Here is a 12,231-nt window from a genome sequence, read left to right as displayed (position 1 = left end):
GGGATTTGAAAATGTCCGTTGTAGAGAGATGTCGTTAACGAGAGGTGTCCGTTAGGAGAAGTTTCACTGTATAATAAAAGGTAACTGTCTGTACCATATAATATGGAATTTTTAAAGTACAATAAAATAAATTACAATAAACAATGTAGATAAAACACAGGATAATAAAAGCGCTAAAATACTGAAGCTTTCAGAGGCATGCACCTCCTTTTTCAACAGTGAAGCTTATTGTACAGCACATTCTTAAATTTTAGCAGGCTCGTGGTTCACAGAATGTTTCTACAGGAGCATGGGCAGTATAAAGCCTTGAATGGTTTGAGCATGCTCAATGCTGATCGGATTCTTCGTCTTGCTCAGAATAATCACCTGAGAGGGCATAAATTCAAATTGAGGAAAGACAGTTGTAGGATTGATGTGCGGAAGTTTGCTTTTAGCCAGTGGGTGGTTGATTGCTGGAACAAATTTCCATCTGTCGTTGTAGAAGTTGATAGCTTAAATAGATTCAAGGAAGAACTAGATGAACATTTGGAGCGAGTTTATGGTGAAATGAGAAGGGTGTGTGGGTTTTTTTTTTTTTTTTTGGCTGATGCTATATAAGCTTGCTTTCTGTGCTAATTTCATAATCCTTGTCAGTCACCCTAAACCCCAGATTTGCTTTTTCCATACTCTTGTTAACATACTTACATCCATTCACCATTCACATACTTACATCCTATCCTATTGGCTTCCTCAGTTTCCTGGGCTTTATAGGCCATTCGGACAGGCGAGCCTTCTGTTTTTTTTTTTCCTGAGAGTTTTAACTATACTTCACTATAATTTGCTCTTTTTCAGTGACTGTTTTTTGGAGTTATTAAAGTACTTTCCTCATTCTAAACTGCCATTTTTCTGTAGTTATTTGCTGCAATTCCTTCCCTGTAATTTTGATAGGAACTGAGAATGCCTCATTCTAACGCTTCCAATTCTTACAATTAAAATGCAGGTTATCTTCTTTTTCATTCCCATTTTCCTCACCTTTCCTCATCCCCCTCCCCTACAAGAGTAACTTGCTGATTTCATAAGTTAGTTATATTAATGCAATTATTGTAGTATTGTATGTATAATTAATGTGATTATATTAATTGTAATTGATTTCTAATTTGGGCTGTTATTTTAACACAATCTGTAGGCCTGACAATGAGAAACGGTGACTTCTCAAAGTAAAGGAACTAAGTGTTTCTGTTGAGGTGCGTTCATTTAACTTTGTAACATTTTCACTAATACAAGTTAACACTTTTATCGCAACTTAAATGTGAGAGAACCTGTTCAGTGTGCCATAATTTTATAATATTGAAAAAATTAACATTGTTATCCCCAGCATTTTAAAAATTCGTATAATGGTTGAAAATTAAGTTTGGAATTCATTGCTAAAAGTGAACACTTACTTTTGTGCTGAGCTGTAAATCACAGAAATTTTATAGAAAGTTTATGTACATAAATTAATATCAACACAAGCAAAGAACAAATAAAACTGTGTGTGAGGTCTATGAACAAAAGCAAAGCATTACTGCAAAGCATTCAGTCAGTAATGAGTGGCTGTTAATCTCATGTGCCTTTGTTTATGGCATTCCTTAGTTGACTGTGTTCGAATGGCTGCTTGTACATTCAGGCACAGAACTTATCTGCATTTTGAATGCAGATATCCATTACAGATATCTGCGTTCAAAATCTGCGTTCACTGTTAGCGCCACTTTACGCATGTTTGTGTAAAGGCAGCAAATGTGTTAATCTCTGTGTTAGATTAGCATTGCTTATTGCATATACACTGAGTAATCACTGAATTATGACCACCCCTATGAAAACTCAATGCGACCCATTGACCACGTGAGGTACGGGAGTGCGGACTTAGTCGACCTATGTAGCATAGATAAGGTGTCAGTGGTTCAGTAGGTAGTAAAATTCCGAGCATGATGGGTAAAAGGAAAGATTTATTGAAATTTGATAAAGGACAGATTGTGGCTGCTCGACGAGCTGGTGTCTCGATTTCCCAAACGGCTGAAGTGTTGGGGTGTTCGAAAGCTGCCATTGTTAAAGTGTACCAGGACTGCTGTCAAAATGATCAAACAACGGCAAAACTGTAAAGGTCAGCAAAAGATTGATGTTAGAAGTGAGCACAGGGTCTAATGAGGTGAACAGGCACAGTACTGTTGAAGAGTTGACTACCCAATACAACATGGACCAACGCAGAACAATATCTGGCATGACCATGCGTCGCACGCTCGCACGTATGGGCTGTAGCAGGAGATGACCCCTACAGCATCCTCTCCTAAAAAGGTTCATCGGTAAAAGACTTGCCTGGTGCAAAGACTATGCAAGTTGGATATTAGAAGACTGGAAGAAGGTGTGCTGGTCGGATGAGTCATGTTATTTACTCCACACCCTGGATGATCGTGTACAGATTTGGCACCAACAACATGAGGCTCTTGATCCATCATGCATGGTATCAAAAGTCGAGGCGGTGGTATGGTGTGGAGCATGTTTCACTGGCAGGAACTTGGATCCCTGGTGCATGTGGAACAACGTATCAGTGGTCTCCGCTATTGTCAATTGCTTGCTGACTGTGTACACCCCACTATGTTACACCTTTTCCCGAATGGCGATGGTGTCTTCCAAGATGGCAATGTGCCGAGCCATTGGGCACTTGTTGTGCAGGAATGGTTTGAGGAAAGGAACACAGTTCTGACTTCCAGCCTATCGATTGGCCTCCGAACTCCCCTGATATCAATCCCATAAAGCACTTGTGGGACACTATGGAAAACCATATCAGGTGGCTGGATACTCCAATCACCTCCATACCTACCGAGGCGCCTCCGTAGCCAGGTGGGAAGGAGCAGCAGTGCGTAGCACACACTTCTTGATATAGACCGGGGTTCGAGCCCATCACCACCAAATACGGAAGATGCGGAAAGGTCATAAATGACCACCGCATATTCACGGAGCAATATGGCCTTAGTTGCTAGTGCTCCTAAAAAAAAAAAAAAAAAACCAAATAACCTCCATACCTGCATTGCTGACCGCATTACACACAGCCTGGTTGGCCCTAGCTCCCGAACGCTTCTGACATCTTGTTGAATCAATGCCACGTCGGATAGCTGCTCTACTGAGGGCAAAAGGAGGACCTATGAAGGGGTTTTTTTTTTTTTTTTTTATGAAAACCCCAAACAAAGAGGTATTAGAACCTTTAGTACCATGCATGGGTTGGAGGTTGAGAAGACAAGAAAAGATATTTGTTGACATTAGACTTGAACTTCTGTAGAGTGTAATTTTCAGGAAAGACATATGAAGGAAGGTTATTCCAGAAAACGGCAGTTGAATGAATAAATGAGGAAGATGAAAAGTTGGTTCTGTGAGTTTGAAGTTGGACAGTAAATGGATGTTGGCTGTTTTGAGAGAGAGAGAGAGAGAGAGAGAGAGAGAGAGAGAGAGAGAGAGAGAGAGAGAGAGAGAGAGAGAGAGAGAGAGGCCAATTCAGAACAGTGCCCATGGAATTATCTGTAGAAAAGGCATGCAGCAGAAACAGGACGTCTATAAGACAGAGTGGAGAGACTGTTAGAGAAGAGTCATTAATTAGCCTAACTGCCCTCTTCTGAATTGAATCTAGAAGCCTGAGAGAGGCTTTGGGGGAACTGCCCCAGATGCGGGAACAATATTCCATGGTAGGGCAGATTTGAGATTTGTACAGAGTGAACAGCTGTTTGGAAGAAAAGTAACGCCGAGAGCGAAAGAGAAAACCAAGTTTTTTTAGATGCAGAGGAAGAAATATTTGTAATGTGTTTGTGCCAAGAGAGATTAGAAGTCAAGGTAATCCTCAAAAGAGATATATCATTTTGCCTAGAAATCGGAGTGTCATCAAAGATAATCATAAGAGCAGATGAATCCTTTTTGCGAGATATAAGACAAGACTGAGTTTTAGAAAGGTTGAAATCAACTAAGTTGTCTTTGCCCCACTGGAGAATCGGCATTTAAGGAATTGGTAGCAGATTTTCGAGAAGTTGAAGCTGATTGAGCAGGGCAAGGTTTCCAAAATGGAAAGTGGAATGCAATGTGCTATCATCGGCAAAACTATGGATAGGATTTCCAGTCAATGGAAGGTCATTAATATACAAGAGGAAAAGAGTGGGGGGAAAGAACTGAAGCTTGGGGGACACCAGCATTAGTGGAGAAGTTAGAAGACATAGAGCCATCTACCATCACCCTCGGTGAGCGATCAGAGAGAAAACTGGATAACCAATTACTAAAAACAGTTGACAAACCATAAGATGGAAGCTTGTTTAGAAGACCTTTATGCCAAACACGATCGAAAGCCTTTGAGATGCGAAGAGCAACTACTTGTGTTTCACCGAACTTTTCCATTGAATTAGTCCATAAATGGGTAATATAAGCCAGAATATCACCAGTGGATCGACACTGACAAAATCCATACTGGCGATCATTGATCAGATGGAAGGTTTCTAGGTAGTTTAAGAGTTGGCGGTTAATTGATTTCTCCATTACTTTAGAAAGAATAGAAGTAATTGCAATGGGAAGATAATTGGATGGGAGGGATTTGTCACCCTTTTTAGGAACTGGCTGGATATGAGCAAATTTCCAAGCAAGAAGGAAAAACACCTTTGTAATAAGAAAGTGAAAAAAAGGCAGCAAAGAATAGGAGTAAGTTCAGGAGCACAGGTTTTGCAAACAAGTGGAGAAATAGCATCGAGACCTGGAGCTTTCTTAGCATCAAGATTTGTCAAAATCCTTCTGACATCCTTTTGACGGAAGACTACAGGAGACATTGAATGGAGCGTGTTGGAAATGGTGGGAGGTGTTTTACCCAGATCATTAATACATGAGTGGAAGAAAAATGGGATGTTAGCAGGTCAGCTTTATCCTTGGCCGAAGTGACAACAGAACCATCTGGTTTTGACAGAGGTGGGAGCAGAGATGGGCAAAAGTTGCAGCCAAAAGCTTTGGCAAGAGACGAGAATGCTAGCCTACCATTAGGGCAAGAAGCAATTTTTCTACTCAGTCTGTTCAAAATCTAGTTTGGACTGATTAGTAAGGCGCCTCCGTAGCCAGGTGGGAAGGAGCAGCAGTGCGTAGCACACGCTTCTTGATTAGACCGGGGTTCGAGCCCGTCACCACCAAATACGAAGGATGCGGAAAGGTCACGAAATGACCACCGCATATCCCGGAGCAATATGGCCTTAGTTGCTAATGCTCCTAAAAAAAAAAAAAAAAACTGATTAGTAACTGCTTTACAATTGTTGTGAGATTTGGTGTTGGCAGAAAATGAAACTGAAGAATTGGAAACGAGCCAATTACGATATGCAACGTTCTTCTCCTGAATGGACTCAGCACATTTATTGGAAAACCAAGGTTTAGATCAGGGATGAGATTTTAAAGTGGAGTGTGTGATAATGGATTCCATTCCTACAAGGATAATTTTATTGACACGATCTGAGCAAATTTTGACGTCAGAAGTTTTGAAACAGTAGTTTGACCAAGGAAAAGAAGAAAAGAATTCTCGCAGTTCATCCCATTTTGCATTCTTGTAATGCCGAGGTTGTGAATTGTCATGAGATAAAGGTTCCATTGGAGAAGAGACAATCAAGTGTGATCTGACGTGTCTCACGCTTCTTGATTAGACCGGGGTTCGAGCTCGTGACCACCAAATACGGAGGATGCGGAAAGGTCAGGGAATGACCACCGCTTATTCCCGGAGTAATATGGCCTTAGTTGCTAATGCTCCTAAAAAACCAAATAATAACATAACAAATCTGAGGTGCCTAAAGGACCACTCACTTCGACTGTGTACTTAGAAGGGTTGTTTGTGAGAAAAAGATCAAGCATGTTGGCTGTATGATTAGGATTGTCCGGTATTCTTGTAGGTAAATGAATAATCTGTGCAAGGTCATTAGTAATTGCAAAAGCCTCAGCATCTCGACCAGCTGTGTCGGTGTGACTAGAAAATGGGAGCCAACTGGAGTTGTGAACATTAAAATCACCAAACAAAATTACCTCACTGTTAGGAAAGTTGGACTGGAGAAAGTCAAGTTGTAAAGAGAGGGGAAGTGAATGAGCTCCAAGTGATTAGTGGAGATGGGAGAACGGTAGAGGCAACAGATGAATTTGACACAATGAGGTAGAGAGATTTTAAGCCAGAGAAGATCAAAAAGAGGAGATTCCAAATTACCAAGTCTCTGACAGGAAATATCGGAATGGACATATGCACAGGGACCACCTTTGAGGCGAAAGGAATCATACAACAAATAATTTGGGCAACTGAGATGAGCAGTAGTGGAATCAATCGGTAACTGAGATTCTGTCAGAAAAAGTACATGGGGTTTGGCAGACCACAAGTGGATATAGACATCATCGAGATTAATTAGTTTGACAATTCATGGTGTATTCAATAGTAAAAAAAAATATGCGGGACATGCTGTATGAAGTAATGAAATTTTTGGATATGGCGTACGCATGGTAAGGATATACCCAGATCCTTGACATAATGTGGCCTCGATAATGCCACCTGCATACACACTACTCGGACTTCCTCCAGTCACTATCTGGCAGAGTAGAGGTAGCAAGATTATACATTAGCTGATCCGGAAGCCTCCTAATGAGTTACTAATAGGTTCAGTCCGGTGTACTAACTAGCAGCCAGCCTGCGAACACCATTTTAGAGCTGTACCCTCAAAATGTAAGGATGATTGGATCTCACCATGTCCATCATAACTTCAAAAGTCATCAGTCATGCTGCATGATGGAAGAGATGGGGAAGGGTTAACTGGAACTTAGCTCTGGAGACTAAACATGGGTTCTACCACTTCGAGCCTCCAGTAAGCAAAGTGGTGGTATTGCACCAGTTGATGAGAGTCATCTATCACCTAGTATTGCCTGATAACACAAAGGGGCAGCATTCTTCCATGTGGTGTGGGCACCACACCTCGACCTCTGTTTACTTTGGTTCACACCTGGGTGGTCACCCACAGTATGCTTGTGCATGGGGATTATACCCAGGTTTACTAACAGTCGCACCATCGTGAAGGTGCAAGCAGAGGATTTGGCTGTAACATACCATCCGGACTTCGCTGAGATTGGGTCCACTTGAATTGAGTGTCACTCGAATATCAGTTCCATCAGCGTTTCTGACTCCCAGGTAGCAAATACAGCTTGTCTGGCATATCTGAGAGAATGTCTATGACAACCTCAAGGACCACCAAGTATTAGGTAGGTGGTCATAATTCAGTGATCACTCAGTGTGTGTGTGTATATATAAATATATATATATATATAGTGGATTCCGGTTTTTTGGTTAATTAGGGCAGCCGTTTATTTGGGACAAACCTTAAAAAACAACCCAATCGAGAAAATAGCCAGGGTTTACTTTGCTTAATTGGGACAAAATGCCGTTTAATCAGGGCAGGAGACCACAGCACTGGAGATTATCCTACAATTGTCTCTGACCAAACTACGTGGTACGGTCGGATTTCTGGAGGTCACAACCATAAAACAATTAGCAGTTGCCTGTTTATTGGGCTTTTGTGTTATGAAATCTATCATAAACTGATAGTAAACTCGATCTTATTGAATTTGCAATAATACCGACAGCTGGAATTCTGTGAGTTATTTTGGTAAAATGTGTTTACACTTCTATGGAATCTTCAATCATATTAAAAAAAAAATTTTCAGAATCTTCTCTTCATTCCTATTTTTAAAGCTTCGTAACTTGTTACTCAATTCTCACTTGCACGTATTGTGTTACTTGCAATTTGTGTGCCGTGTTTTTTGTTATTGATTGCTTATCTTTTTACTGTTTTAAATTTTAACTCCCACCCACCCACAAATGTCAGTGAACAGAAATGTCAACTAGTTTAGTTAGTACGTATTAATTATTTCGATTATCACGTATCATTTAATTTTTTAATTGGTAAAGTAATAAAGGGTAAATTTGTGCTTAATATATCTTTACTTTTATAGCCTGTGGATAATATTCCTCCTATTTTCACTAATTAGAATCGCTGTTTAATAGAATTAAAATTCAATTCCCAAACGTGATCACAATGACTGGCGCTTACTACACATCGTATAGTGAATGGTACTTTACTGTGGTTAGTTTGTCGTAATGTGATTTGAATGTAGAGTGAACTAATTGTAAAGGGAGGGTACATTGTATTTTTAACTATTTACGTGAAACTTTGGATAATTGGGGCAGCCGCTGAATAGGGCCAAAATGAACTAGTCCCAATGTGTCCCAAATAACCGGAATCAACTGTGTGTGTATATATATATATATATATATATATAAACAAGTTTCTCTGCCGTTGTTTTATGCATCTGCTAAAGAAATCAGATAATACTTTTTGTTTTATGCTTAATTGTTCAAATGTCTTTTGTCTTGATTATTAATATAAAATTGTTTTTTGTTTTGATTATTATTAATTAACTCATTATTCCTTTATTTGGAAAAACATAATAAGATGACTGTTTTCTGCAGCAGCATGTTAGAGAGGCAGAAAGGAAAAGCAGGACTCTGATTATGACCAGTTACGTTTCATGCATTAAGAATCTTTAGGTAAAGGAATTACAAAGTATCAGTGATCATAATGTGTTGATTGGGAGATGGGATTTATTTAAAGATATAATTACTCTCAAGTTTAAAGGGAAAAGATTTTCTTTGGTAAAGGTCTTAGATCAATACAGTAGCCTTGGACAGTTTTTAAATGCTTTTCGGTTGAACCAGCTGGTGATATTACTAATTGTGCAGTCAGATATGAAGTTCTCTGAGCAGTGTAGACGGGCCACCAGAGCAGGTCATGGAGTTTTGTCAATGATATATAGGAATTTTTCTAGCAGAGACAAGGAGGTGATTATCCATTTGTATAATCATATAATCAACCACAGCTAAAGTACTGTGTACAGGTCTGGAAGCCTCGTTTTAGGAAGGATGTAGATTGCTAGAATGAGTAGAAAGAAGGGCGACAAAATTGGTGAGGAGGCATAGATTCAAAATGAGGAAAGACAGTTGTAGAATAGATGTGCGGAAATTTGCCTTTAGCCAGCAGGTAGTTGATTGCTGGAACAGATTTCCATCTGTTGTTGTGGAAGTTGATAGCTTAAATAAATTTAAGGCTGAACTAGACAAACATTTGGAGTGACCGGATGTGTGAAATGGGAAGGTGTTTTTTTTTTTTTTTTTTTTGTTTTGTTTTTGGCTGATGTATAAGCTTGCTTTCTTGCAACATATGCCTCAACTAATGCTAAGTGGAAATTCTATATGGGAAGCATTCGGGGAAGTAATCATAGACCATTCCAAGCATATTCCAACTAATAAGAGATATTGTTCAAGGTTTGGACCTAAATAGGTGTCAGATGAACTTAAGACTAGTGGCAGAGAAGAAAAAGGATGACTATTAATTTTCAGGGGACAGAGAAACAAACAAGTCTGCAGTCAAGTCATTAAGGGGTTGCATAAGCTGGGGCACGTTATATGAAATCTTTGGCTAAGAATGCAAAGAGAAATAGCAAAGAATCCCTTGCTTATATTAAAATTAGAAGGAAAGGGGTGAACTACATTAGTCCATGTTATGAAGGGCATAACTGTTAGTGATCCTGTTCATGTTACTGACTAACTGAATAAATACCTTTCATTTACATTTATGTGTGAAGAGAAGTGGAGAATAAATTTCTGTTCTCACGAATTTCCTAATATTTTGAGGATCTTTGACATAGATTAATTTCTGTTTAGCTGTTCATTGAAGGGAGACTGCTCTGGACTTGATCTTGTTTACATGAGCATAGAATCGAAGTTGTAATTCGGAACTTCCCTAAATGCTTATGCAGCACTCGCAACCATGCGTGCTGAATTTGATCGAAGCAAAAAGAAATGTTTGATGAACATGTAAATAGAATTATTTATTAAATTTTTTTTTATTTAATGCTCAGGAAAAATTACAAAAGTTTACAGAAATTTCGAAATGAGAGAGAGAGAGAGAGAGAGAGAGAGAGAGAGAGAGAGAGAGAGACAGACATAGTGTCAGCAAGTTTCGGGCATCGTTGCCAGAATTCTCTCCAGCTGCTAAGTGCATCACTGCACAAGTTGAGGGCTGAGGAGATTTAGAAGGGGTTTTTTCCAACACATTACAAAATTTCTCTGCAGCTGCAGAATTGGCACTGGCAACTTCACCGCATATTTAATGTTTTGGAAACCAGCGCGATGCTTTACCACCATTGCTTGCCACGAACTTGGCTTGGGGTTCACCGTACTTATCCTTAATATCTTCATAAATACCTCTTGCTTTGGTTTGAATGACCATTAGACTCAGGGGCACTTTCTTCTGAATCTGATTTTCCATCCATATTATTAATAGCTGTTCGATCTTCGATATAGCAGCTGAACGGTGTTTTGTGATCACTGTCGATCTTAAATGCATTGATCCTTTAACATGTTCTTTTATATGCGCACAGTCCCTTAAAATAGTATTCACTGTTGAAGCAGTGAGTTCTAATTCTGTGCGATAGATGACAAACTTTGTCCTGCTGATGCTATGCTGATGGTTTGCTTTGCTGATACTATCGAGGCAGTGTTAGGTGGGTCGGAAAACTGCTAGCTTGGGGGGAGACAAAGACCAATAGATTGACAGTAGCCACTGGCAGAGGTGAAAGATATTCTTGCACTGCTTCTATTAGAATGAGCAGAAGCCTGAAAAACAAGATGCATGGTATTTCAGAGACTGCTGGGAGCCATTGCGGTACAAGTAAACACATGGGTTGTGTTAGGGTAGCTAAGAATAGAAACGGGTGCAGGTATACTTGCATGTACACCAATGCTAGGAGTTTAGTAAATAAATTTGAATTTGAGGTATTGCTCGAAACATCAAAGGCAGATATTGTTGGGATATCAGAGATGTGGTGTCACACAGATATAAGGGATGCAGAACTGCAATTTGGGGAGTACAATGTCTACAGAAAGGATAGACAGGATAGGAAGGGGAGAGAGGTTATGCTATTAGTTAAGAAACACATAAAATCCAAGGAAGTGAAGCCAGTTGACATCGCTGGACAGTGCAGTGTTGAGTCAGTTTGGTGTGACATAAGCATTGGGAGATCAAAATTGAGAGTAGGAGTGTGCTATAGGCCTAATGACTCTGATGAGTATAATAAGAAACTGTACAGGGAAATAGAGTGGGCCAGTAAATCAGAGAGTCTTATAATGGGAGATTTTAATTTCCCAGATATTGACTGGAATTTGGGGGGCTGGTTACTCACACACTAGCAGGGCTTTTGTGGATTTATTGGATGATTGTTTTCTACATCAGCATGTTCGGGAGGCAATTAGAGGGAGTAATACTCTTGATTTGATTATCAGCAGTGATTCTTCATGCATTAAGAATCTGCAGATAAATGAACCACTAGGTGGCAGTGATCACAGTGTGCTGAAGTGGGATTTACTCAAAGAGGTAACTACCATTAGGGGTAAAGGGAAGGGTTATTGCTTCCGTAAAGGTGACTCCGATGGACTGAGACAGTATTTAAATTCTATACAGTGGGACCAACTGATGATGTTACCAACAGCAAATTCAAAATGGGAAGCATTCAAAGAACTTATCTTGGAAGCTACTAGGCTTTACATACCAACTAAGAAATATTGTTCAAGGTTTAGGCCAAAATGGGTGTCAGATAAACTAATGAGGCATATGGCAGAGAAGAAAAATGCATGGGATACTTACAAATTAACACATGGCACAGAAGCCTATGATAGATACAAGTTGATATGCAACCAAGTTACAAAGGAGGTTAGGCAGGCGAAGGCATATTACGAGAAATCCTTGGCAAGGGATGCAAAGAAAAACAGCAAAGAGTTCTTTACTTATGTAAACTCTAGAAGGAAGGGGATGAATCAGATTGGTCCACTTGATATTGATGGGTCAACTGTTGATGATCCTGCTCAGGTAGCTAACAAACTAAATGAATATTTTGCATCGACATTCACACATGAGGAGTTATTCAGCGAGGGGAATGCCAGAGATGTATTCAACTCTAGCAGTAAGCTACAGAATCTTGAAATAACTGGGAGTAAAGTGGAGGAGAAACTGTTGAAGATAAACACAAGAAAGGCACCTGGGGTGGATGGCATCTATCCAGTTATGTTAAAGGAAGCAGCAAAGGAAGTAAGCAAACCCTTTGCCATAATTATGAGAGCTTCCTTGGACT

At 39.7% G+C, this 12,231-nt stretch overlaps 1 protein-coding gene across 8 annotated transcripts in view; it reads left to right on the top strand.

The window, feature by feature from the left end:
- Positions 1-12,231, top strand: part of LOC150079127 (coiled-coil domain-containing protein 102A) — a 267,304-nt gene that overhangs the window by 67,788 nt on the left and 187,285 nt on the right. The window contains exon 4 of one of the 8 annotated variants that reach the window (XM_090383721.1): positions 1,166-1,223. The exons of the other annotated variants lie outside the window; for them this stretch is intronic. The gene's annotated coding sequence lies outside the window, so the exon portion shown is untranslated. The remainder of the gene's footprint in view (positions 1-1,165; positions 1,224-12,231) is intronic. 8 annotated transcript variants of the gene reach the window in all.

This window comes from Mastigoproctus giganteus, chromosome 10 (genome assembly GCF_048544385.1).
Source record: "Mastigoproctus giganteus isolate SK-2022 chromosome 10, ASM4854438v1, whole genome shotgun sequence".
NCBI lineage: Eukaryota > Metazoa > Arthropoda > Arachnida > Uropygi > Thelyphonidae > Mastigoproctus > Mastigoproctus giganteus.
Note: the sequence above shows the minus strand (reverse complement) of the source record. Positions and strands in the feature narration are given on the sequence as shown.